Source organism: Tamandua tetradactyla, chromosome 24, assembly GCF_023851605.1.
Source record: "Tamandua tetradactyla isolate mTamTet1 chromosome 24, mTamTet1.pri, whole genome shotgun sequence".
NCBI lineage: Eukaryota > Metazoa > Chordata > Mammalia > Pilosa > Myrmecophagidae > Tamandua > Tamandua tetradactyla.
The window spans coordinates 8,566,045-8,588,528 of NC_135350.1; the positions used below are offsets into that span (position 1 = coordinate 8,566,045).

General features: G+C 37.0%; 1 protein-coding gene and 1 non-coding gene across 16 annotated transcripts in view; both read left to right on the forward strand.

The window, feature by feature from the left end:
- CAMK2D (calcium/calmodulin dependent protein kinase II delta) overlaps positions 1 to 22,484 on the forward strand; it is a 348,954-nt gene that overhangs the window by 198,423 nt on the left and 128,047 nt on the right. The gene's annotated exons all lie outside the window — the stretch shown is intronic.
- Positions 13,540 to 13,703, forward strand: LOC143668633 (U1 spliceosomal RNA). The gene has a single exon (XR_013168499.1). It is a non-coding gene; the product is annotated as a U1 spliceosomal RNA (small nuclear RNA).

The following is a 22,484-nucleotide window of genomic DNA, read 5'->3' on the forward strand; positions in this document are numbered from 1 at the left end:
AGAAATGTACAAAAGGTGTCTTGGAAGTTTGGAGGAAAGGGAACTAATTCCACCTAGAGAATGAGAAAACATGGCCTATATTTGGTCTTTAACTAGTTTTAAGACTTTGACATTTAGATACAGGGAGAATATGTATTCTATTCAGAGATTAGGGTGAGCAAAAGAGAGAGTTGAGGTGTATTTTATTGGGGGGATGATAAAAAAAAAATGTGTTGTTTGTCCAAAGGGGCTTTCTATACCCTTTATCTGGGCCCAAGAGGAAGGCTGCCGTCCAAGGTCATGCCTGACCTGTGTTTCTACACCCTCCGTGAAGGGTGAAGAGGGAGACTCACCCTCCTTCTCTTCCCACCCCCATACCCCACCCAATCCTACAGCACACCAGTCTTTGTGCTGTAAGTTTACTTGGACTCACTTCATTATACCATTTGTTATTTCTGCTTATGGAAGTCATGCCAAAAACTTGGAGACTTCCAAGTCACACCTCATCTACACCATTCTAGTCCGCATAAGGCTCTGTACAGCCCTATTCTGTACTCTAACGCTAAGGGAATGAGATACCAGAATACACGTTCCTCTGAGCTATGAAAGACTGCAGCCACTCTTGGCTCACATTCTTTAGATAAGGAGCACCTTTTACTGACCATAGAGAGAGACGCTAAAAATACTTGAGATACCCATGTATACTCTTACAGTAAGTTGCATTTTATAATGCAGAGAAGAATCAGATTTCTGCACATCTCAATAATGATTAGGCCTTATGAAAGAGTAGTGTAGATTTCTCAGGTCAGTAACAGTACATATAGCATTTAACACCAAAGCATTGCTGGCCTTTATTCAGGCATTTCAGTCTACCTGTACCACACACTGAGCCACTAGGAGGGTAGGCTACAATAGAAATAAAATGTGCATCCAGGTAAGGTAAATCTCCGTGTATGAATATGAATTGTATACACAGGGTATTTAACAGTTAACTGGTTATATGAACAAGTTTAATAATTAGGTCTTTTTACATACTTTTTTGCTTATATCCTCATCTTACATAAGCTTTCCTCCTAACAAGCAAAACTGGAAATTGCATTTTCTCCTAAATGGTCCCATTTTAATCCATAAGTAGCATAATAGACGTCATTAGTTGGATTTTCCTGCTATCATTGTTACTAGAGAGGCATGTTGCTTCTAAGCAAAATAATCTGGAGAAAACCTGCTGCCTCACATTTTAGATTATTTAAATGTCATTGTGAGTGGTATTGTACATTTTTACCTGTTAAGTCCAGATAGCAACTCATAAACTGCCCACAGTGTATTTCTAGGTAGCATTTAAGTAAGATGTCTAAGCTAGTAGCCTAGGAAATAGTTGTTCTTGGTTTGTTTTTAATTTCTCCTTACTAGATTCTCATATTATGAGAGTGATAGCAATAGAGATTAGCATTTCTTGTAAGTTAACTTACATGAAGCATATCAAAAGCAGATACGTGTAGCATTTATTCGAACCTTTAGCATTGCTTCATACCCTTTGATGGGTGGGTCCAGTTAACCACTGTGGGTTGCAGTTCAAAGCTTGGGAAATTCCCGTCTAAAACCCGGTGGTACATCTCAACTAACTGAGCAGAGGCTCAGGGAAGCACTCAAGATAATTTAGCATAGCAGCAATTTAAAATTAGAAGCCCTTGATGAAAGATGAGACTTGTTTTAGGCCACTTGTTGGGCCCACCTTTTAAAGGCAGGATTTGACTCTGCTGAAGGACTAAGCAGTCACGGGAGGACAGACTTTCTCTGCCCCGACAGGGAATGACTGTCTTCCTATTTGGTGTGTGGTGAAGTTAAATAAAGCTGTGACCTTTGATAATCTACCAAGCATGTCCACTCCTACCTTGGCAGAGTGCCACAGGATAGTGTATATTTATCAGCAAGCTGCAGTCTAAATTCAGACATTGTCTAAGCTTATAATAACATATGTCCACTGTATATACTGTATAGACACTCGTAATCTGAAAGACAGTGGAGACTATAGGGACCTTTTATACTTCAGATGTGTAAAAGCAGTCCTTCAATATTTATTTGAATAACAGCCTGAAGTAGGCTATGAGTAGAATAGCCTCTATTTTCTCTTTTTTCACATAATACAGTCACTCATGTCCCAATATCAATAGGTACAATCCTTATATTGTTCCTCAAAGCATATTTGTTTTGAATGAAAGCAAATAATAGCTGCTGATCAGCCTTCTGCAAAGTGAAATGAGTGGTATTTAAAATATATACTTTTTTTTTTAATTTTTTTTAATTTTTTTTTTTATTAACGGAAAGAAAAAAAAAAAAGAAATTAACACAACATTTAGAAATCATACCATTCTACATATGCACTCAGTAATTCTTAACATCATCACATAGATGCATGATCATTGTTTCTTAGTACATTTGCATCGGTTTAGAGGAACTAGCAACACAACAGAAAAAGATATAAAATGTTAATATAAAGAAAAGAAATAAAAGTAGTAGTAATAGTAAAAAACAACAACAACAAACAAACCAACAAGCAAACAAAAACAAAAAAAAACCCTATAGCTCAGATGCAGCTTCATTCAGTATTTTAACATGATTACTTTACAATTAGGTATTATTGTGCTGTCCATTTTTGAGTTTTTGTATCTAGTCCTGTTGCACAGTCTGTATCCCTTCAGCTTCAATTACCCATTGTCTTACCCTGTTTCTAACTCCTGCTGACCTCTGTTACCAATGACATATTTCAAGTTTATTTTCGAATGTCCGTTCACATCAGTGGGACCATACAGTATTTGTCCTTTAGTTTTTGGCTGGATTCACTCAGCATAATATTCTCTAGGTCCATCCATGTTATTACATGGTTCATAAGTTTATCTTGTCTTAAAGCTGCATAATATTCCATCGTATGTATATACCACAGTTTGTTTAGCCACTCTTCTGTTGATGGAGATTTTGGCTGTTTCCATCTCTTTGCAATTGTAAATAACGCTGCTATAAACATTGGTGTGCAAATGTCCGTTTGTGTCTTTGCCCTTAAGTCCTTTGAGTAGATACCTAGCAATGGTATTGCTGGGTCGTATGGCAATTCTATATTCAGCTTTTTGAGGAACCGCCAAACTGCCTTCCACAGTGGTTGCACCCTTTGACATTCCCACCAACGGTGGATAAGTGTGCCTCTTTCTCCGCATCCTCTCCAGCACTTGTCATTTTCTGTTTTGTTGATAATGGCCATTCTGGTGGGTGTGAGATGATATCTCATTGTGGTTTTGATTTGCATTTCTCTAATGGCCAGGGACATTGAGCATCTCTTCATGTGCCTCTTGGCCATCCGTATTTCTTCTTCTGGTAGGTGTCTGTTTAAGTCTTTTTCCCATTTTGTAATTGGGTTGGCTGTCTTTTTGTTGTTGAGTTGAATAATCTCTTTATAAATTCTGGATACTAGACCTTTATCTGATATGTCGTTTCCAAATATTGTCTCCCATTGTGTAGGCTGTCTTTCTACTTTCTTGATGAAGTTCTCTGATGCACAAAAGTGTTTAATTTTGAGGAGCTCCCATTTATTTATTTCCTTCTTCAGTGTTCTTGCTTTAGGTTTAAGGTCCATAAAACCACCTCCAGTTGTAAGATCCATAAGATATCTCCCAACATTTTCCTCTATCTGTTTTATGGTCTTAGACCTAATGTTTAGATCTTTGATCCATTTTGAGTTAACTTTTGTATAGGGTGTGAGATGCGGGTCTTCTTTCATTCTTTTGCATATGGATATCCAGTTCTCTAGGCACCATTTATTGAAGAGACTGCTCTGTCCCAGGTGAGTTGGCTTGACTGCCTTATCAAAGATCAAATGTCCATAGATGAGAGGGTCTATATCTGAGCACTCTATTCGATTCCATTGGTCGATATATCTATCTTTATGCCAATACCATGCTGTTTTGACCACTGTGGCTTCATAATATGCCTTAAAGTCAGGTAGCGCGAGACCTCCAGCTTCGTTTTTTTTTCCTCAAGATGTTTTTAGCAATTCGGGGCACCCTGCCCTTCCAGATAAATTTGCTTATTGGTTTTTCTATTTCTGAAAAATAAGTTGTTGGGATTTTGATTGGTATTGCATTGAATCTGTAAATCAATTTAGGTAGGATTGACATCTTAACTATATTTAGTCTTCCAATCCATGAACACGGTATGCCCTTCCATCTATTTAGGTCTTCTGTGATTTCTTTTAACAGTTTTTTGTAGTTTTCTTTATATAGGTTTTTTGTCTCTTTGGTTAAATTTATTCCTAGGTATTTTATTCTTTTAGTTGCGATTGTAAATGGGATTCGTTTCTTGATTTCCGCCTCAGCTTGTTCATTACTAGTGTATAGAAAAGCTACAGATTTTTGAATGTTGATCTTGTAGCCTGCTACTTTGCTGTACTCATTTATTAGCTCTAGTAATTTTGTTGTGGATTTTTCTGGGTTTTCTACATATAGTATCATATCGTCTGCAAACAGTGATAGTTTTACTTCTTCCTTTCCAATTTTGATGCCTTGTATTTCTTTTTCTTGCCTAATTGCTCTGGCTAGAACTTCCAACACAATGTTGAATAATAGTGGTGATAGTGGACATCCTTGTCTTGTTCCTGATCTTAGGGGGAAAGTTTTCAATTTTTCCCCATTGAGGATGATATTAGCTGTGGGTTTTTCATATATTCCCTCTATCATTTTAAGGAAGTTCCCTTGTATTCCTATCTTTTGAAGTGTTTTCAGCAGGAAAGGATGTTGAATCTTGTCAAATGCCTTCTCTGCATCAATTGAGATGATCATGTGATTTTTCTGCTTTGATTTGTTGATATGGTGTATTACATTAATTGATTTTCTTATGTTGAACCATCCTTGCATACCTGGGATGAATCCTACTTGGTCATGATGTATAATTCTTTTAATGTGTTGTTGGATACGATTTGCTAGAATTTTATTGAGGATTTTTGCATCTGTATTCATTAGAGAGATTGGTCTGTAGTTTTCTTTTTTTGTAATATCTTTGCCTGGTTTTGGTATGAGGGTGATGTTGGCTTCATAGAATGAGTTAGGTAGTTTTCCCTCCACTTCGATTATGTTGAAGAGTTTGAGGAGAGTAGGTACTAATTCTTTCTGGAATGTTTGATAGAATTCACATGTGAAGCCGTCTGGTCCTGGACTTTTCTTTTTAGGGAGCTTTTGAATAACTAATTCAATCTCTTTACTTGTGATTGGTTTGTTGAGGTCGTCTATTTCTTCTTGAGTCAAAGTTGGTTGTTCATGTCTTTCCAGGAACCTGTCCATTTCTTCTAAATTGTTGTATTTATTAGCATAAAGTTGTTCATAGTATCCTGTTATTACCTCCTTTATTTCTGTGAGGTCAGTAGTTATGTCTCCTCTTTCATTTCTAATCTTATTTATTTGCATCCTCTCTCTTCTTCTTTTTGTCAATCTTGCTAAGGGCCCATCAATCTTGTTGATTTTCTCATAGAACCAACTTCTGGTCTTATTGATTTTCTCTATTGTTTTCATGTTTTCAATTTCATTTATTTCTGCTCTAATCTTTGTTATTTCTTTCCTTTTGCTTGCTTTGGGATTAGTTTGCTGTTCTTTCTCCAGTTCTTCCAAGTGGACAGTTAATTCCTGCATTTTTGCCTTTTCTTCTTTTCTGATAAAGGCATTTAGGGCAATAAATTTCCCTCTTAGCACTGCCTTTGCTGCATCCCATAAGTTTTTTTTTTTTTTTTTTTTTTTTTTTTTTTTTTTTTTTTAAAGGAAAGACAGAGAGAAGGCAGGAAGGATAGAAGGAAGGAAGGAAGGAAGAAAGGGAAACATTTTTAAACATTTTCTTGTTTTATTGTATTCTGTTTCTCCGTTTTTGTTACATGGGCTGGGGCCGGGAATCGAACCGAGGTCCTCCGGCATAGCAGGCAAGCACTTTGCCCGCTGAGCCACCGCGGCCCGCCCTGCATCCCATAAGTTTTGATATGTTGTATCTTCATTTTCATTTGCCTCTAGGTATTTACTAATTTCTCTTGCAATTTCTTCTTTGACCCACTTGTTGTTTAAGAGTGTGTTGTTGAGCTTCCATGTATTTATGAATTTTCTGGCCCTCCGCCTATTATTGATTTCCAACTTCATTCCTTTATGATCCGAGAAAGTGTTGTGTATGATTTCAATATTTTTAAATTTGTTAAGACTTGCTTTGTGACCCAGCATATGGTCTATCTTTGAGAATGATCCATGAGCACTTGAAAAAAAGGTGTATCCTGCTGTTGTGGGATGTAATGTCCTATAAATTTCTGTTAAGTCAAGTTCATTTATAGTAATATTCAGGTTCTCTATTTCTTTATTGATCCTCTGCGTAGATGTTCTGTCCATTGATGAGAGTGGTGAATTGAAGTCTCCAACTATTATGGTATATGTGTCTATTTCCCTCTTCATTGTTTGCAGTGTATTCCTCACGTATTTTGGGGCTAAAATATATACTTTTGAGAGTTTCTAGATATAGATCAATTTTGGAAATGTTCTCTGTTGATCACATGTGGTGATTACTTGACTACCACCATTTGCTTGTCAAAACTCAGAACTGTACACCTTAAAAAAGGCAAATTTTGCTGTATGTATTTTTTACCTGAATAAATACAGATCTAAGAGACAGCTGTACTTAATAGGGGGCATGTGTACTAGATTTTAAAGCTTTTATTTGTTTTATGGTTTATGTACAAACATCCTTTCTACCGTCATCCCATACTTGGAGAACACCTTTTTTCCCATACCCCCAGAATGGACCAGCCTACATGTCACATGTTCTGTCCTTCTAGATACAGCTTATTGGACTAGTTATGGATACTTAACCAGAGCTAGATCTGTCTGGATTTTGAAACAAGACATGGACTAAAGCTGTAATGTCTTAGAGATTTGGGGTCAGAGTCAAAATATCCCTTCTGAAAGCCAGGGGCATGTGAGAGCTATGTTTTGCAAAAACAAAGAGTTTTTCAAAAGAGGCCTGGCTTAACTAGGGAGAATTGAACAGGTGTGTGGAGAAGCACTGAGCCAGAGATCTCGTATCATTATAGAAAGAGAAATGAATATAACACCCTGATGATTTTCTAATTTCTCATAGTTTTGCTGAATTTTTTGTAATTGCTTTCTGTGATTTCCCCCTATGTATAAGTCTATTTTTATTTTAAAAAGCTGGTGTGAGTTCTGGTTTTCATGCATGATCTGCTGCCAGTAAAGAAAACTACCCAATGACATTTGAAGTTTTTAATCCAGAATTATAGTCAAATACCAAATTTTTGCAAGCATCACCTTTTCCATTCCTAAAACACACAGCTCTAGTACTGGGGAAGTAAAATGGAATCTTGTAGAAGATGGGACTATTTCTGTCGGCTTTGTTTTCATATGGAAATTTGAGGGTTTTTTTTTTAAAGCCAATAGCTTCTAAGAAAGGATTTGACAATTTATTTGGGTCTTTCTTTTTTTTCTTCCTTCCTAGAAAATTACTTAGATATAGAAAAGACAAAACACAGGCATTGCCATTGATTCTGATAACATTAGCCGTTATGAGGGAATCATTTCCTACTTTTACAAACTCTGCATTCAAACTTTGCTTTCACACTGAGTTTTCGATGACAGATATATTTCAACGAAATACAACAAAGCACTTTCTCTTCTAGAGACTGGAGTAGAGCTTTAAAAAACAATTATAGCCAACTTGAGGTAAGTGCTTAATTTGTGTCAGTCACTGCACTCAATGCCTTAAATACATTATCTCATTTAATTCTCATACCAATCTTATAAAATAGTTTTAGTAGCTCCACCAGTAGTAAATTTTAACATCTGAATTTATCTCAAACAGACTTAATTTCTGAGTCTGATCTCTTAACCACACCAAAGAGCATATCAATGTATTAGAGTTAAGGATGAAATCATCCAATAAATTTTGGATTTTATTTATTTTTATGAATCTCTTGTCATCATAACTAGAGAAGGAGTTATATCCACTATGATTTAAGGATGTGCTACTTCTTTCAAAACCAGTACTAATTTTATGTATGGGGTAGTTAAAATGTTGATATATCACTTTAATGAGCATACTATGAAGCACCAAATCTGTATATGTTTGTGCATGGGTATGAATTATCTCTGTCCTTAGAGCACACTAATCCAGCTATTACATAATAGAATACTCCCAAAGTTAAAACCAGACCAAGAAGGGTTAGATTATCCATTGAGCATCAAGCACGTCATTCTCTGATGCTTTTCAAATTGCTAAGTGGGTCAAGGAACTTTAAATGAAAAGAGTTTAATTACTAAGCATGTGGTATTTGGTATTAAAATAGAATGAAATGAACAAGAGATAATTCCCTTGTTTGGAAAATAAGATAGTATCTTCCATTTTGTATGTAGGCCTTAGGGCACCAGTTAGATATTTAAGAAGCAATGCTGACAAGATGCGACCTTAATGTATAGGATAAGAAAATGTTGAATGAAGAAATCTCTTTCATGCTGTAAGCCAGAAGTCTTTGGGCAGAAATCCTATAGTTTAAAATCTTGACTTTTTTTTTAATGTTGGCTCTATGTTTCTGAGATACTTCAATTTTTATTTTTTTTCTGGTTTCTAATAAAATTCTGTTTGAAAAAGTTAGGCTATTTCAAGCATGCAAAGGAAAACTTTCAAGGAGAATTAAAACGGACAGCATTTTGTTGCTTTGAGTGTGAGTGTAGTAGCTGCAGAGAAAAGGGGACAACAAACCTGGAAGAAAAGTAACAATTCTAAGAGTAAAGACTCAGAACCATTGTATATATGTAGACATTCATACCACAGAAAAATTTATCTTCGGTGTTCTTATCTTCACAAACATTCAGTGAAATAAATACATAATACATACATACATATGTACATACGCACACATTTTTTTAAAAGCTGGTCCTTTCTTAAATCGGATTTAAAAGAGATCTGCCTCCTGATTTCCAGCTTGCTTTTTTCCCCATTTCTTCCATCGTTAAAACTAAGAGGCATTCCCAGATTATTGGAGGAGAGTTTTTATTTTCCAATATTTTCTTTTACTTTTTTTTCATAAATTACTTTACATTCCTCAAATGAACTCAGTTTTACTGTAGAATTTTGTTCTGAGAGTAATTGTTGTTTTCTGTAAAAGACAAGGTCAAACCTGTCCAAATTATTCTTTACTACTTTAGAAAGTGAGCGGACACGAAAATACCATCTTTAATACTTATTTCTTCCTGAAATTAGTTAAAATCTTAGGATGATTTATTTGCAAGTAATTCTTAAAAAGAAATAAGAAAAAAATTTGCTTTCATCTTTTTTTTTAATTTTTTAATTTTATTTTTTTAAATACCAAAAAACACCAAACAAACGCAAACATTCCTATTTTGATCATTCCATTCTACATATATAATCAGTAATTCACAATATCATCACATAGTTGCATATTCATCATCATGATCATTTCTTGGAACATTTGCATCTATTCAGAAAAAGAAATAAAACAGAAACAGAAAAAAAATTATACATACCATACAACTTACCCCTCCCTTTCATTGATCACTAGCATTTCAAACTAAATTTATTTTAACATTTGTTCCCCCTATTATTTATTTTTTATTCCATATGTTCCACCCATCTTTTGATAAGGTAGATAAAAGGAGCATTAGACACAAGGTCTTCACAATCACACAGCCACACCACGAAAGCTATACCACTACACAGTCATCCTCAAGAAACATGGCTACTGGAACACAGCTCCACATTTTCAGGTAGTTCCCTCAGCCTCTCCACCACATCTTGAATAACAAGGTGATATCTACTTAATGCACAAGAACAACCTCCAGGACAACCTCCCGACCCTGTCCAGAATCTCCCAACCCTCGACACTGTGTCTCACGTCACTCCTCCCGCCACCTGGCTAAGAAGGCCCTCTCAATCCCTTGATGCTGAGTCTCACCTCATTCCAGGGTTTTTCTCAATCCCTTGATGCTGAACCCCAGCCCACTCCCGGACCTCTGTCCCACACCTCCAGTAACCTCCACACCCCTGGGAGCCACGCCCCATGCAGACAGTGGGAGGGCGGTGAGCCCCCCACCATGCTGGCCGGAGAGAGAGGCCACACCTGAGCAACAAAAGAGGCTCTCCTGGGGGCGACCCCCAGGCCCAACTCCAAGCAGGCTTGACCCATCCCCCGTGGGGTTGTTTCATATAAACAAACCCCAAGACTGGGGGCTCAGCCTATAGCTTTGGTTGTCCACACTGCTTATGAGAATACCAAGAATTCAACTTGGGAAAGTTGAATTTTCCCCTGTTCTCACCATTACCCAAAGGGGACTTTGCAAGTACTTTTTTTATTCACTGTTCAAATCACTCTGGGATTTGTCGGGGCATCACTCTGGACAATCCAACAAAATCTCATGTCCTACTCAAGGTTCCATGTGCTCATGGTGTTCAATTAAGCTGTCTACATAAGTTATGTTAAGAAATGCACTAGTCAAAATACAAATTTTGTACCATTAAACATCGTTTGCTTTAGTTTCACACATAAGTTGAAATTTTAAAATATTAATTACCATCTATTTACAGCACCCTGCAGTAATGACATTCCTTTGTTCCTTCTCAGGCAAAAACATTTTTAAAATTTGTACATTTAGTCAGTATTATTATACACTCTAGGCATTCCTAGATTATACCATCTCAATCTTTATTGTCTATCTTTCTTTCTGATTTTGTTTGTGCCCCCAGCAGTCCTCCCTCTATCATTCTCACATTCAGCTTCATTCAATGTTTTAATATAATTGTATTACAGTTAGGTAGTATTGTGCTGTCCATTTCTGAGTTTCTACATTCAGTCATTTTGCACAATCTGTATCCCTTCAACTCCAATTACCCAATATCTTATCCTATTTCTATCTCCTGATGGTCTCTGTTACCAATGAAATTCTCCAAGTTTATTCACTAATGTCAGTTCATATTATTAGTGAGACCATATAGTATTTGTCCTTTTGTTTCTGGCTAATCTCACTCAGTTAATGTCCTTAAGGTCCGTCCATGTTGTTACATACTTCATATGTACCTTTACATACTTTACCATGTTGTTACATGCTTCATAACTTTATTCTGTCTTACAGCTGCATAATATTCCATCATATGTATATACCACAGTTTGTTTAGCCACTCGTCTGTTGATGGACATTTTGGCTGTTTCTGTCTCTTGGCAATTGTAAATAATGCTGCTATAAACATTGGTGTGCAAATGTCCGTTTGTGTTCTTGCCCTCATGTCCTCTGAGTAGATACCTAGCAATGGTTTTTGCCAGGTCATATGGCAATTCTATATTTAGCTTTTTGAGGAACTGCCAGACTGCCTTCCACAGTGGTTGTACCATTTGACATGCCCACCAACAGTGGATAAGTGTGCCTCTTTATCCACATCCTCTCCAACATTTGTCGTTTTCTGTTTTATTGATAAAGGCCATTCTGGTGGGTATGAGATGATCTCTCATTGTGGTTTTCATTTGTATTTCTCTAATAGCCAGGGAAGTTGAGCATCTCTTCATGTGCCTTTTGGCCATTTGTATTTCCTCTTCTGAGAAGAGTCTGTTCAAGTTTTTTGCCCATTTTGTAATTGGGTTAACTGTCTTTTTGTTGTTGAGTTGAACAATCTCTTTATAAATTCCGGATACTAGACCTTTGTCTGATATGTTGTTTCCAAATATTGTGTCCCATTGTGTAGGCTGTCTTTTTACTTTCTTAATGAAATCTTTGATGGGCAAAAATGTTTAATTTTGAGGAGTTGCCATTTCTTTCATTCTTTCTTCAATGTTCTTGCTTTGGGTGTAAGGTCTAGAAAACCGCCTCCACATATAAGATTTATAAGATATTTCCCTACATTTTCTTCTAACAGTTTTATGGTCTTAGATCTAATGTTCATGTCTTTGATTGATTTTTAGTTAACTTTTGTATAGGGTGTGAGATATGGGTCCTCTTTCATTCTCTTGCATATGGATATCCAGTTCTTTAGGCACCATTTACTGAAGAGACTTTTCTGTCCCAGGTGAGTTGGCTTCATTGCCTTGTCAAAGGTCAATTGTCCGTAGATGAGAGGATCTATATCTGAACATGCTATTCAATTCCATTGGTCAGTATATCTGTCTTTATGCCAGTACCATGCTGTTTTGACCACTGTAGCTTCATAATATGCCTTGAAGTCAGGTAGTGTGAGACCTCCAACTTCATTTTTTTTTCTCAGGATACTTTTAGCTATTTGAGGCACCCTGCCCTTCCAGATAAATATGCTTATTGGTTTTTCTGTTTCTGAAAAGTAATTTTTGGGATTTTAATTGGTATTGCATTGAATCTGTAAATCAATTTCAGTAGAATTGACATCCTTACTATATTTAGTCCTCCAATCCATGAACACGGTATGCTCTTCCATTTATTTAGCTCTTCTGTGATTTCTTTTAACAATTTCTTGTAGTTTTCTTTGTTTAGGTCTTTTGTCTCTTTAGTTAAATTTATTCCTAAATATTTTATTCTTTTGGTTGCAATTGTAAATGGAATTTTTTTTTCTTGATTTCCCCCTCAGATTGTTCATTATTAGTGTATAGAAACACTACAGATTTTTGAGTGTTGATCTTGTAACCTGCCACTTTGCTGTACTCATTTACTAACTCTAGTAGTTTTGTTGTGGATTTTTCGAGGTTTTCGACATATAGTATCATATCATTTGCAAACAGTGAGAGTTATACTTCTTCCTTTACAATTGTGATGCCTTGTATTTCTTTTTCTTGTCTAATTGCTCTGACTAGAACATCCAACACAGTGTTGAATAACAGTGGTGATAGTGGACATCCTTGTTTTGTTCCTGATCTTAGGGGGAAAGTTTTTAGTTTTTACCCATTGAGGATGATGTTAGTTGTGGTTTTTTCATATATTTCCTTTATCATTTTTAGGAAGTTCCCTTCTATTCCTTTCCTCTGAAGTGTTTTCAACAGGAAAGGATTTTGAATTTTGTCAAATGCCATTTCTGCATCATTTGAGATGATCATGGGGTTTTTCTGCTTTGATTTGTTGATATGATGTATTATATTAATTGATTTTCTTATGTTAAATCATGCTTGCATACCTGGAATGAATCCTACTTGGTCATGATGTATAATTCCTCTAATATTTTGCTGAATTTGATTTGCTAGAATTTTGTTGAGGATTTTTGCATCTATATTCATTAGAGGGAGTGGTCTGTAGTTTTCTTTTTTTGTAATATCTTTGTCTGGCTTTGGTATGAGGGTGATGTTGGCTTCGTAGAATGAGTTAGATAGCTTTCCCTCCTCTTCAATTTTTTTGAAGAGTTTGAGCAGGATTGGTACAAATCCTTTCTGGAATGTTTGGTAGAATTCACATGTGAAGCCATTTGGTCCTGGACTTTTCTTTTTGGGGAGCTTCTTAATGACTGATTCAATTTCTTTACTTGTGATTGGTTTGTTGAAGTCATCTATTTCTTTCACATCAAAGTTGGTTGTTCATACTTACCTGGCAGGGGAGATACCATGATCACGAAGGTGGTTTTCCCAGGGTGAGGCTTATCCATTGCACTCTGTATGTGCTGACCCCTGCAATTTCCCCAAATGTAGGAAACTCGACTGCATAATTTGTGGTAGTGAGGGACTGCGTTTGCACTCTCCCCTGATTTAAAAAAAAAAAAAGTTGGTTGTTCATGTCTTTCTAGAAAGTTGTCCATTTCATCTGCATTGTTGTATTTGTTAGCATAAAGTTGTTCATAGTATCCTGTCATTACTTCGTTTATTTCTGTGAAGTCAGTGGTTATGTCTCCTCTTCCATTTCTGATCTTATTTATTTGCATCCTTTCTCTTCTTCTTTAAGTCAGTCTTGCGGAGGGTCCATCAATCTTATTGATTTTCTCATAAAACCACCTTCTGGTTTTGTTGATTTTTCTCAATTGTTTTCATGTTTTCAATTTCATTTATTTCTGCTGTAATCATTATTTCTTTCCTTTTTCTTGCTTTGGGGTTTATTTGCTGTTCTTTCTCTACCTCTTCCGAGTGGACTGTTAATTCCTCGATGTTTGCCCTTTCTTCTTTTTTGATATAGGCATTTAGAGCAATAAATTTCCCTCTTAGCACTGCCTTTGCTGCATCCCATAAGTTTTGATATGTTGTACTTTCATTTTCATTGGCTATGAGATATTTACTGATTTCTCTTGTAATTTCTTCTTTGACCCACTGGTTGTTTAAGAATGTGTTGTTGAGCATCCACATATTTGTGAATTTTCTGGCACTCTGCCTAGTATTGATTTCTGACTTCATTCCTTTATGATCTGAAAAAGTGTTTTGTATGATTTCAATCTTTTTAAATTTATTGAGATTTGCTTTGTGACCCAGCATATGGTTTATCTTTGAGAATGATTCATGAGCACTTGAGCAAAAGGTGTATCCTGCTGTTGTGGGGTGTAATGTTCTATAAATGTTTGTTAAGTCTAGCTCATTTATTGTATTATTCAAATTCGCTGTTTCTTTATTGATACTCTGTATAGATGTTCTGTCCATTGAGTGAGGAATTGAAGTCTCCAACTATTATGGTAGATGTGTCTATTTCTATTTTCATTGTTTTCAGTGTTTACCACATGTACTTTGGAGCATTCTGACTCGGTGCATAAATATTTATGATGGTATGTCTTCTTGCTGAATTCTTCCTTTTATTAATACATAATATCCTTCTTTGTCTTTTTTAACTGTTTTACATTTGAAATCTAATTTTTGTTGAATATTAATACAGCTATTCCTGGTCTTTTCTGGTTGTTATTTGCATGAAATATCTTTTCCCAACCTTTCACCTTCAACCTATGTTTATCCTTGGGTCTGAGACGTGTTTCCTGTAGACAGCATATAGATGGGTCCTGTTTTTTAATCCATTCTGCCCATCTATGTCTTTTGATTGGGGAGTTTAATCCATTAACATTTAGTGTTATTACTGTACAGGAAGTACTTTCTTCTACCATTTTGCCTTTTGGATTTTATATGTCATATCTAATTTTCCTTCTTTTAACCTTTACTTATAGTCTTCATTTCTACACTCTTCTCCACACCTCACTCTTCTGTCTTTTCGTATGTCTCTAGTGCTCCCTTTAGTATTTCTTGCAGAGCTGGTCTCTTGGTCACAAATTCTCTCAGTGATTTTTCATCTGAAAATATTTAATTTCTCCCTCATTTTTGAAGGACAATTTTTCTGGATATAGAATTCTTGGTTGGCAGTTTTTCTCTTTTAGTAATTTAAATATATCATCCCACTGTCTTCTCGCCTCCATGGTTTCTGCTGAGAAATCTATGCATAGTCTTACTGGGCTTCTCTTGTATGTGATGGATTGCTTTTCCCTTGCAGCTTTCAAGATTCTCTCTTTCTCTTTGACCTCTGACATTCTGATTAGTAAGTGTTTTGGGGTATGTCTATTTGGATCCATTCTCTTTGGGGTATGCAGCACTTCGTGGATCTGTAATTTTACATCATTCATAGGAGTTGGGAAATTTTCAGTGATAATTTCCTCCATTAGTTTTTCTCCTCCTTTTCCCTTCTCTTATCCTTCTGGGACACCCACAACACGTATATTCATGCAATTCATATTGTCATTCAGTTCCCTGAATCCCTGCTCATATTTTTCCATTTTTTTCCCTCTATTTTCTTTTGCTTGTTGGATTTCAGATGTTCCATCCTCCAGTTCACTAATCCTATCTTCTGCCTCTCAAAATCTAACATTGTAGGTTTCCATTTTTTTGCATCTCTTCTACTGTGCCTTTCATTCCCATAAGTTCTGTGATTTATTTTTTCAGACTTTCAATTTCTTCTTTTTGTTCATTCCTTGCCTTCTGTATATCCTCCCTCAGTTCATTGATTTGATTTTTGATGAGGTTTTCCATGCCTGTTCATATATTCTGAATTAATTGTTTCAACTCCTGTATCTCATCTGAGTTGTTGGTTTGTTCCTTTAACTGGGCCATATCTTCAGTTTTCCTAGTGTGATTTGTTATTTTTTGCTGGCGTCTGGGCATTTAATTACCTTAATTAGTTTATTCTGGAGATTGCTTTCACTTCTTTTCTCTAGGGTTTTCTTGCTGGATGAATTTGTTGTCTATCTCTTCTTTGACATTCAATTCAGCTTTTTCTGAACCTCTAGCTTAGGTTTTGTTTAACAGAGGAGAATTTTTCAGTTCTTGTTTTCTTGTTTCTTGCCCTGCCTGTATGGTGCCTTTTGCCCCCACCCTTGGGAGGGTGTACTTAGGTATTATAGACCCCAGCCGAAATTTCCCAGACCAAACTGGCCTCCTCTCAGGAGGAAAGAGTCACCTGCCTCAGTTTTCCCTGAGGGTGAGACCTAGCAGGTTGTAAGACTTTCCTGTGAAGTCTCTGGGCTCTATTTTTCTTATCCTGCCCAATATGTGGCACTTGACAGCCTGCGGGTCCCACTAGCATAAGATTATGTGGTACCTTTTAACTATGGCAGACTCTCCCTGCTGGGAGCGTGGTGGAGACAGAGGAGAGGTTGTAGGCTGGTTTTAATGGCTTCAAATTACCAAGCCCTGGTGTCTGAATTCCTTAAGGGAGGAATTTTACCTGGGTGGGGCTTCACCCCTCCCCTGGGGAAGGCACAGGCTCCAGACAAGCCCTCACATAAGCCTGTTTCTTCCTATGCCTGGGGCAGTTGCAGCCTGAGAAGTCCTGCCGCTGTATCCAAAGGCAATCAAGCCTTTGTAGAAACTCAGCCACAAAAGCCTCTGTTTTTTTTTTTGTTTTTTTTTTTTTTTCTCTCAGCCCTGCCCCCTTGGCACCAGGACAAAAATGAGTGACCTCTGCTTTGATCAGGTTCACCTGAGCTGGGGACCTATTTTTAGTAGTCAGAATTTGTTAATTAATTCCACAATTGGCATTTGGTTGTGATCAGCCCCTGCTGCTGGTAAAGTCTCTTTCCTTTTCCCTCTGAGAAGCAGCCTGTGGGGGAGGGTGTCCTGGCTTTCATGGTTCTGGGGGGGCTCACAGCTGATCCAGCTGGTCCAGACTGGGGTACGCTGTGTGTCCAGTCACTGATGTGGCCCCAGGAGCTGTTCTGTACTGTTCCTGGTTATTTAGTACCTGTTCTGGAGGACGAACTAAATCGTGCACCTTGCTAAGCCGCCATCTTGGCCAACAATCCTTCATGTATTTTAAAAAAATAATTTGATAGACTGTTTTTTAGAGCTGTCTTAGGTTTACAGAAAAATTGTACAGAAAGTACAGTGAGTTTCCATTTATCCTATCTACTCCTCCACAGTTTCTCCTATTGTTAACACCTTGAGTTTGTGTGGTACATCTTGTTACTGTTGATGAATGAATATTGATATGTTATTATTAACTAAAGTCTACAGTTCATATTATGATGCACTATTCACATTGTATAGTTCCATGGGTTTTGACAAATGCATAATATCATGTATCCCCCATGTGCTGGTTTGAAAGGAAGTATGCCCCCTAGAAAAGCCATGTTTTAATCAAAATCCCATTTCATAAAGGTAGAATAATCCCTATTCAATACTGTATGTTTGAAATGTGATCAGATCATCTCCCTGGATGATTTAGTCAAAAGTGGTTGTTAAATTGGATTACATGATGATATGTCTCCACCCATTTAGGTGGGTTTTGATTGGTTTTTTGGAGTCCTATAAAAGAGGAAACATTTTGGGGAATGAGAGATTCAGAGAGACCAGAAAATGCTGCAGCAGCACGAAGCAGAGAGTCCATGAGCCAGCAACCTTTGGAGATGAAGAAGAAAAACGCCTCCCAGGGAGCTTCATGAAACCAAAAGCCAGGAGAGAAAGCTAGCAGATAATGCCATATTTGCCACGTGCCCTTCCAGCTGAGAGAGAAGCCCTGACTATGTTCACCATGTGCCTTCTCACTTGAGAGAGAAACCTTGAACTTCATCAGCCTTCTTGAACCAACATATCTTTCCCTGGATGCCTTCAATTGGACATTTCTATAGACTTGTTTTAATTGAGACATTTTCTCGGCCCTAGAACTGTAAACCAGCAACTTATTAAATTCCCCTTTTTAAAAGCCATTCTGTGTCTGGTATATTGCATTCTGGCAGCTAGCAAACTAGAACATCCCATAACAGTATCATACAGTGCAGTCTACTGTCCTAAAAAAAAAGCCTTGTACTGAACCTACTCTTCCCTCCCCACTAGCTCTGAACCCCTGACAACGACTGATCTTTTTGCAGTCTCTGTAGTTCTCCCTTTTCCACATGGCCATATAGTTGGAATCATATAGGATATAGCTTTTTCACACTGACATCTTTCACTAGTATTCTTTCAGCAATAAGCATTTGAGGTTTTTCCATGTCCTATCATGACTTAATAGCGCATTTTGTTTTTATTTTTTTAAAGCAATTTTAATAAGGTAAATTCACATACCATACAATCCACCTAAATTGTAGACTCATTGCTTTCTAGTGTATTCACAGAGCTGTGCTTTCAACACCACACCAATTCTAGACTATTTTCGCTCACAGGAAGGTTCACTACATTATATAGTGCCGTATTTCACCCTCTGACTTTCCTTCTAGTGACGTACATGACCCTAAACTCTCCCTTTCAATCACAATCATACCCACATATCATTGTTGCTAATTACACCTTCTATTATGTGCTACTATAACCTCCATCCATTTCCAAACATTTACAGTTGAGCTTATTACAAATTCCACGCAAATTGAGCATCAGCTCCCCATCTGTGCCCTCATTCTTATCTTCTCTTGACCTATATTCTAGATGTTTAGACATGAATTTGATAGTTATATTTAGTTCATATTAGTGAGGTCAAACAATATTTGTCCTTTTGTTTCTGATTTATTTCACTCAACATAGTGTCTTCACTGTTCATCCATGATATCGCGAGTCAAAACGTCATTTCTTCTTACTACCAAATAATATCCCATCGTATGTTTTACATTTGTTTATCCATTCATCAGTTGAGGAACATCTGGTTGTTTCCATCTTTTGACACTTGTGAATAGTGCCACTATGAACATTGGTGTATAAATGTCTGTTCGTGTCCTGCCCTCAGTTCTTCTGAGTATATACATAGTAGTGGAATTGCCAGATCATTAGTCAGTTCCATATTTAACTTCCTGAAGAACCACCAAACTGTCTTCCAGAGTACTGTACTATTCTCCATCCCCACCAAAGTGAGTAAGTATTTCTGTTTCTCCACGTCCACTCCAACCCTTGTAGTTTTGATTTGTGTTTCCCTAATATCTAGTAATGTTGGACATCTTTTCATGTGCTTTTTAGCCATTTTTATATCCTCTTTGGAGAAATGTCTATCATGTCTTTTGGCCATTTTTGAATTGGATTGCTAATCTTTTTATTGTTGAGTTGTAGGACTTTGTGGATATCCTGGAAATTAAATCCTTATCAGATAGGTGCTATATTAGTTTATTAAGCTGCTAGAAATCAATATACCAGAAATAAAATGGCTTTTAAAAAGGAAATTTAATAAGTTGCAAGTTTATAGTTCTAAGGCTGTGAAAATGTCCAAATTCAAACACCCACAACAGGTTAACCTCACTCAAGCAAGGCTAATGCCATATAGAAGAACTCTGTCAGCTGGGAAGGCACGTGGCTGGCATCTGCTGGTATTTGTTCCTGGTTCATTGCTTCCAGCTTCTGATGCCAGTACTTACCTCTCTATGCACCTGTGGGCCTTCACTCTCTTCCTTTGAGACACAACTCTGATTCTGGCTTGCCCAGCATCTCATAGCTAGGCCATGGCAATGTCTGCTGGGTTTTCCCGTGTCTAGGCATCTCCTCTTTCTGTGGGCACTCCAGATATCATCAGACATCCATGTTTCATGTTGGCTCTCTCAGCTCTGGAGCAACTGTTCTCCAAGTGTCTGCATCTACTATGAGGTTTCTTCAAAATGTTTCCCCTCCCAAGGACTCCATTAAACTAATCAAGGCCCACCTTTGAATGGTCAGACTCACCTCTCCATCTAATCAGAATGTCACATGCACAATTGGGCATGTCATATCTCTGTGGAGATAATCTAATAAAAAGTTTCCACCCTGCAGTATTGAATCAGGATGAAAAGAAATGACTGCCCCCACAAGATTGGATCAGGATTAAAACACTATTTTGGGGGGTACATAATAGCTTCAGACCAACACATGAGGTTTTCAAATATTTTCGCCCATTGAATAGACTGCCTTTCCACTCTCTTAACAAAGTTCTTTGAGGCACAAACATATTCAGTTTTTAGGAGGACACATTTATTTATTTTTTTCCTTAATTACTTATGCTTTGGGTGTGAGGTATAAGAAATACCTCTTACCACAAGATCTTGAGGATAGTTCCCTACATTTTCCTATAGTAGTTTTAGTTGTCTTAGGGCTTATGGTTAGGTCATTGAGCCATTCTGAGTTAATTTTTTGTATAAGGTGTGCGTTAGGGCTCCTTTGTCATTATTTCAGATATGGATATCTAGTTCTCCCAGCACCATATGTGAAGAGATATCTATCCCGGGTGAGTGGTTTTAGTAGCCTTGTTAAAAACCAATTGACCATAGATGTAAGGGGCTGCTTCTGAACTCTCAATTCAATTCCACTGGTCAATCTATCTGTCTTTATGCCAATACTGTGCTATTTGCTGTTGTTGTTGTTGTTTTGGCTTAAACAACAGGAATTTATTGGCTCACAGTCAAAAATCAAGGTGTCATAAAAGGCGGTGCTTCCTCCCACAATACTGTGGTGTTCTTGGGCTGTGGCTGCTGGGTAATCCTTACTCTTTGGCTTTTCTGTTCAAACCGCAATGACCATGATGTCCTCTCCCAGTTTCTCTGGATCCACCGACTTCTGGCTTCTTCCCATGGCTTTCTCTCCATGAAAAGAATTTCATGTGACTGAATTTCATTCTGCTTCTGAAAGACTCAAGTAATAGGATTAAGACTCATCCTCATTCAGTTGGACCATATTTTAACTGAAGTAACCTCATCAAAAGGTCCTATTTACAATGGGTTCACATTCATAGGAATGGATTAAATGTAGATCTTCTTTGAATTCCTTCAATGATGAATGGAAGGATATTCTGTGTTCATGGACTAGAAAACTAAATATTGTTCCAATAGCAATTCTACCCAAAGTAATTTACAGTTTCAATGCAATCTCAATAAAAATTTCTACAGTCTTTTTTTGTAGAAATGGAAAAACCTAACATCAACTTTATGTGGAAAGGTAAGGAGTTCTAAAGAGCCAGAAACATCTTGAAAAAGAAGATCAAATTGGAGGACTCATACTTTTGATTTTAAAACTTACTACAAAAGTACAGCAATCAAAGCAATGCTGTATTACCCAAGGACAGACACATAGATCAAAGGAATTGAATTGGGAATTCAAAAATACGCCCTCATATCTATGGCCAATTGATTTTTTGTTTTATTAAAATATTTTTTTATACTTGGCCAATTAATTGTTTAAATTAATTTATTTTTATTTATGATACATAACCACATACAAAGACAAACATTCTTATCATATGATCATTCTGTTCTTGTTATATAATCAATAGCTCACACTATCATCATATAGCTGTATATTCATTATCATGATCATTTCTTAGAACATCTGCATCAATTCAGAAAAAGCAATAAAAAGAAAAAAGAAGAAAATTCATACATACTGTACCCCTTACCCCTCCCCTTCACCAATCACCAGCATTTCAATCTACTAAATTCATTTTAACACTTGTTCCCCCTCTTATTTATTTATTTTTAATCCATATGTTTTACTTGTCCATCAATAAGGTAAACAAAAGGAGCATCAGACACAAGGCTTTCACAACTACACAGTCACACTGCAACAGCCATATCATCATACAATTATCTTCAAGAAACTTGGCCACTGGAGCATAGCTCCACATTTTCAGGTAGTTCCCTCCAGCCTCTCCATTACACCTTAGCTAAACAGCTGATATCTATTTAATGCATAAAAATAAACTCGATGATAACCTCTTGACTCTGTTTGGAATCTCTAAGCCATTGACACTTTATTTTGTCTCATTTCACTCTTCCCCCTTTTGGTCGAGAAGATTTTCTGAATCCCTTGATGCTGAGTTCCACCTCATTCTAGGATTACGGTCCTACATTGCCAGGAAGGTCCACACCCTTGGGAGACATGTCCCACATAGAGAGGGGGAGGACAGTGAGTTTTCTTGCTGTGTTGGCCAAGAGAAAGAGGCCACATCTGAGAACAGAAGAGGCTCTCTTGGGGGTGATTCTTAGGCCTAATTTTAAGTAGACTTAGCCTATCCTTTGCGGGATTAAGTTTCATATGAACAAACCCCAAGATTGGAGGCTCGGCCTATTGCTTTGGCTGTCCCCATTGCCTGTGAGAATATCAAGAATTCTCCACTTGGGGGAAGTTGAAT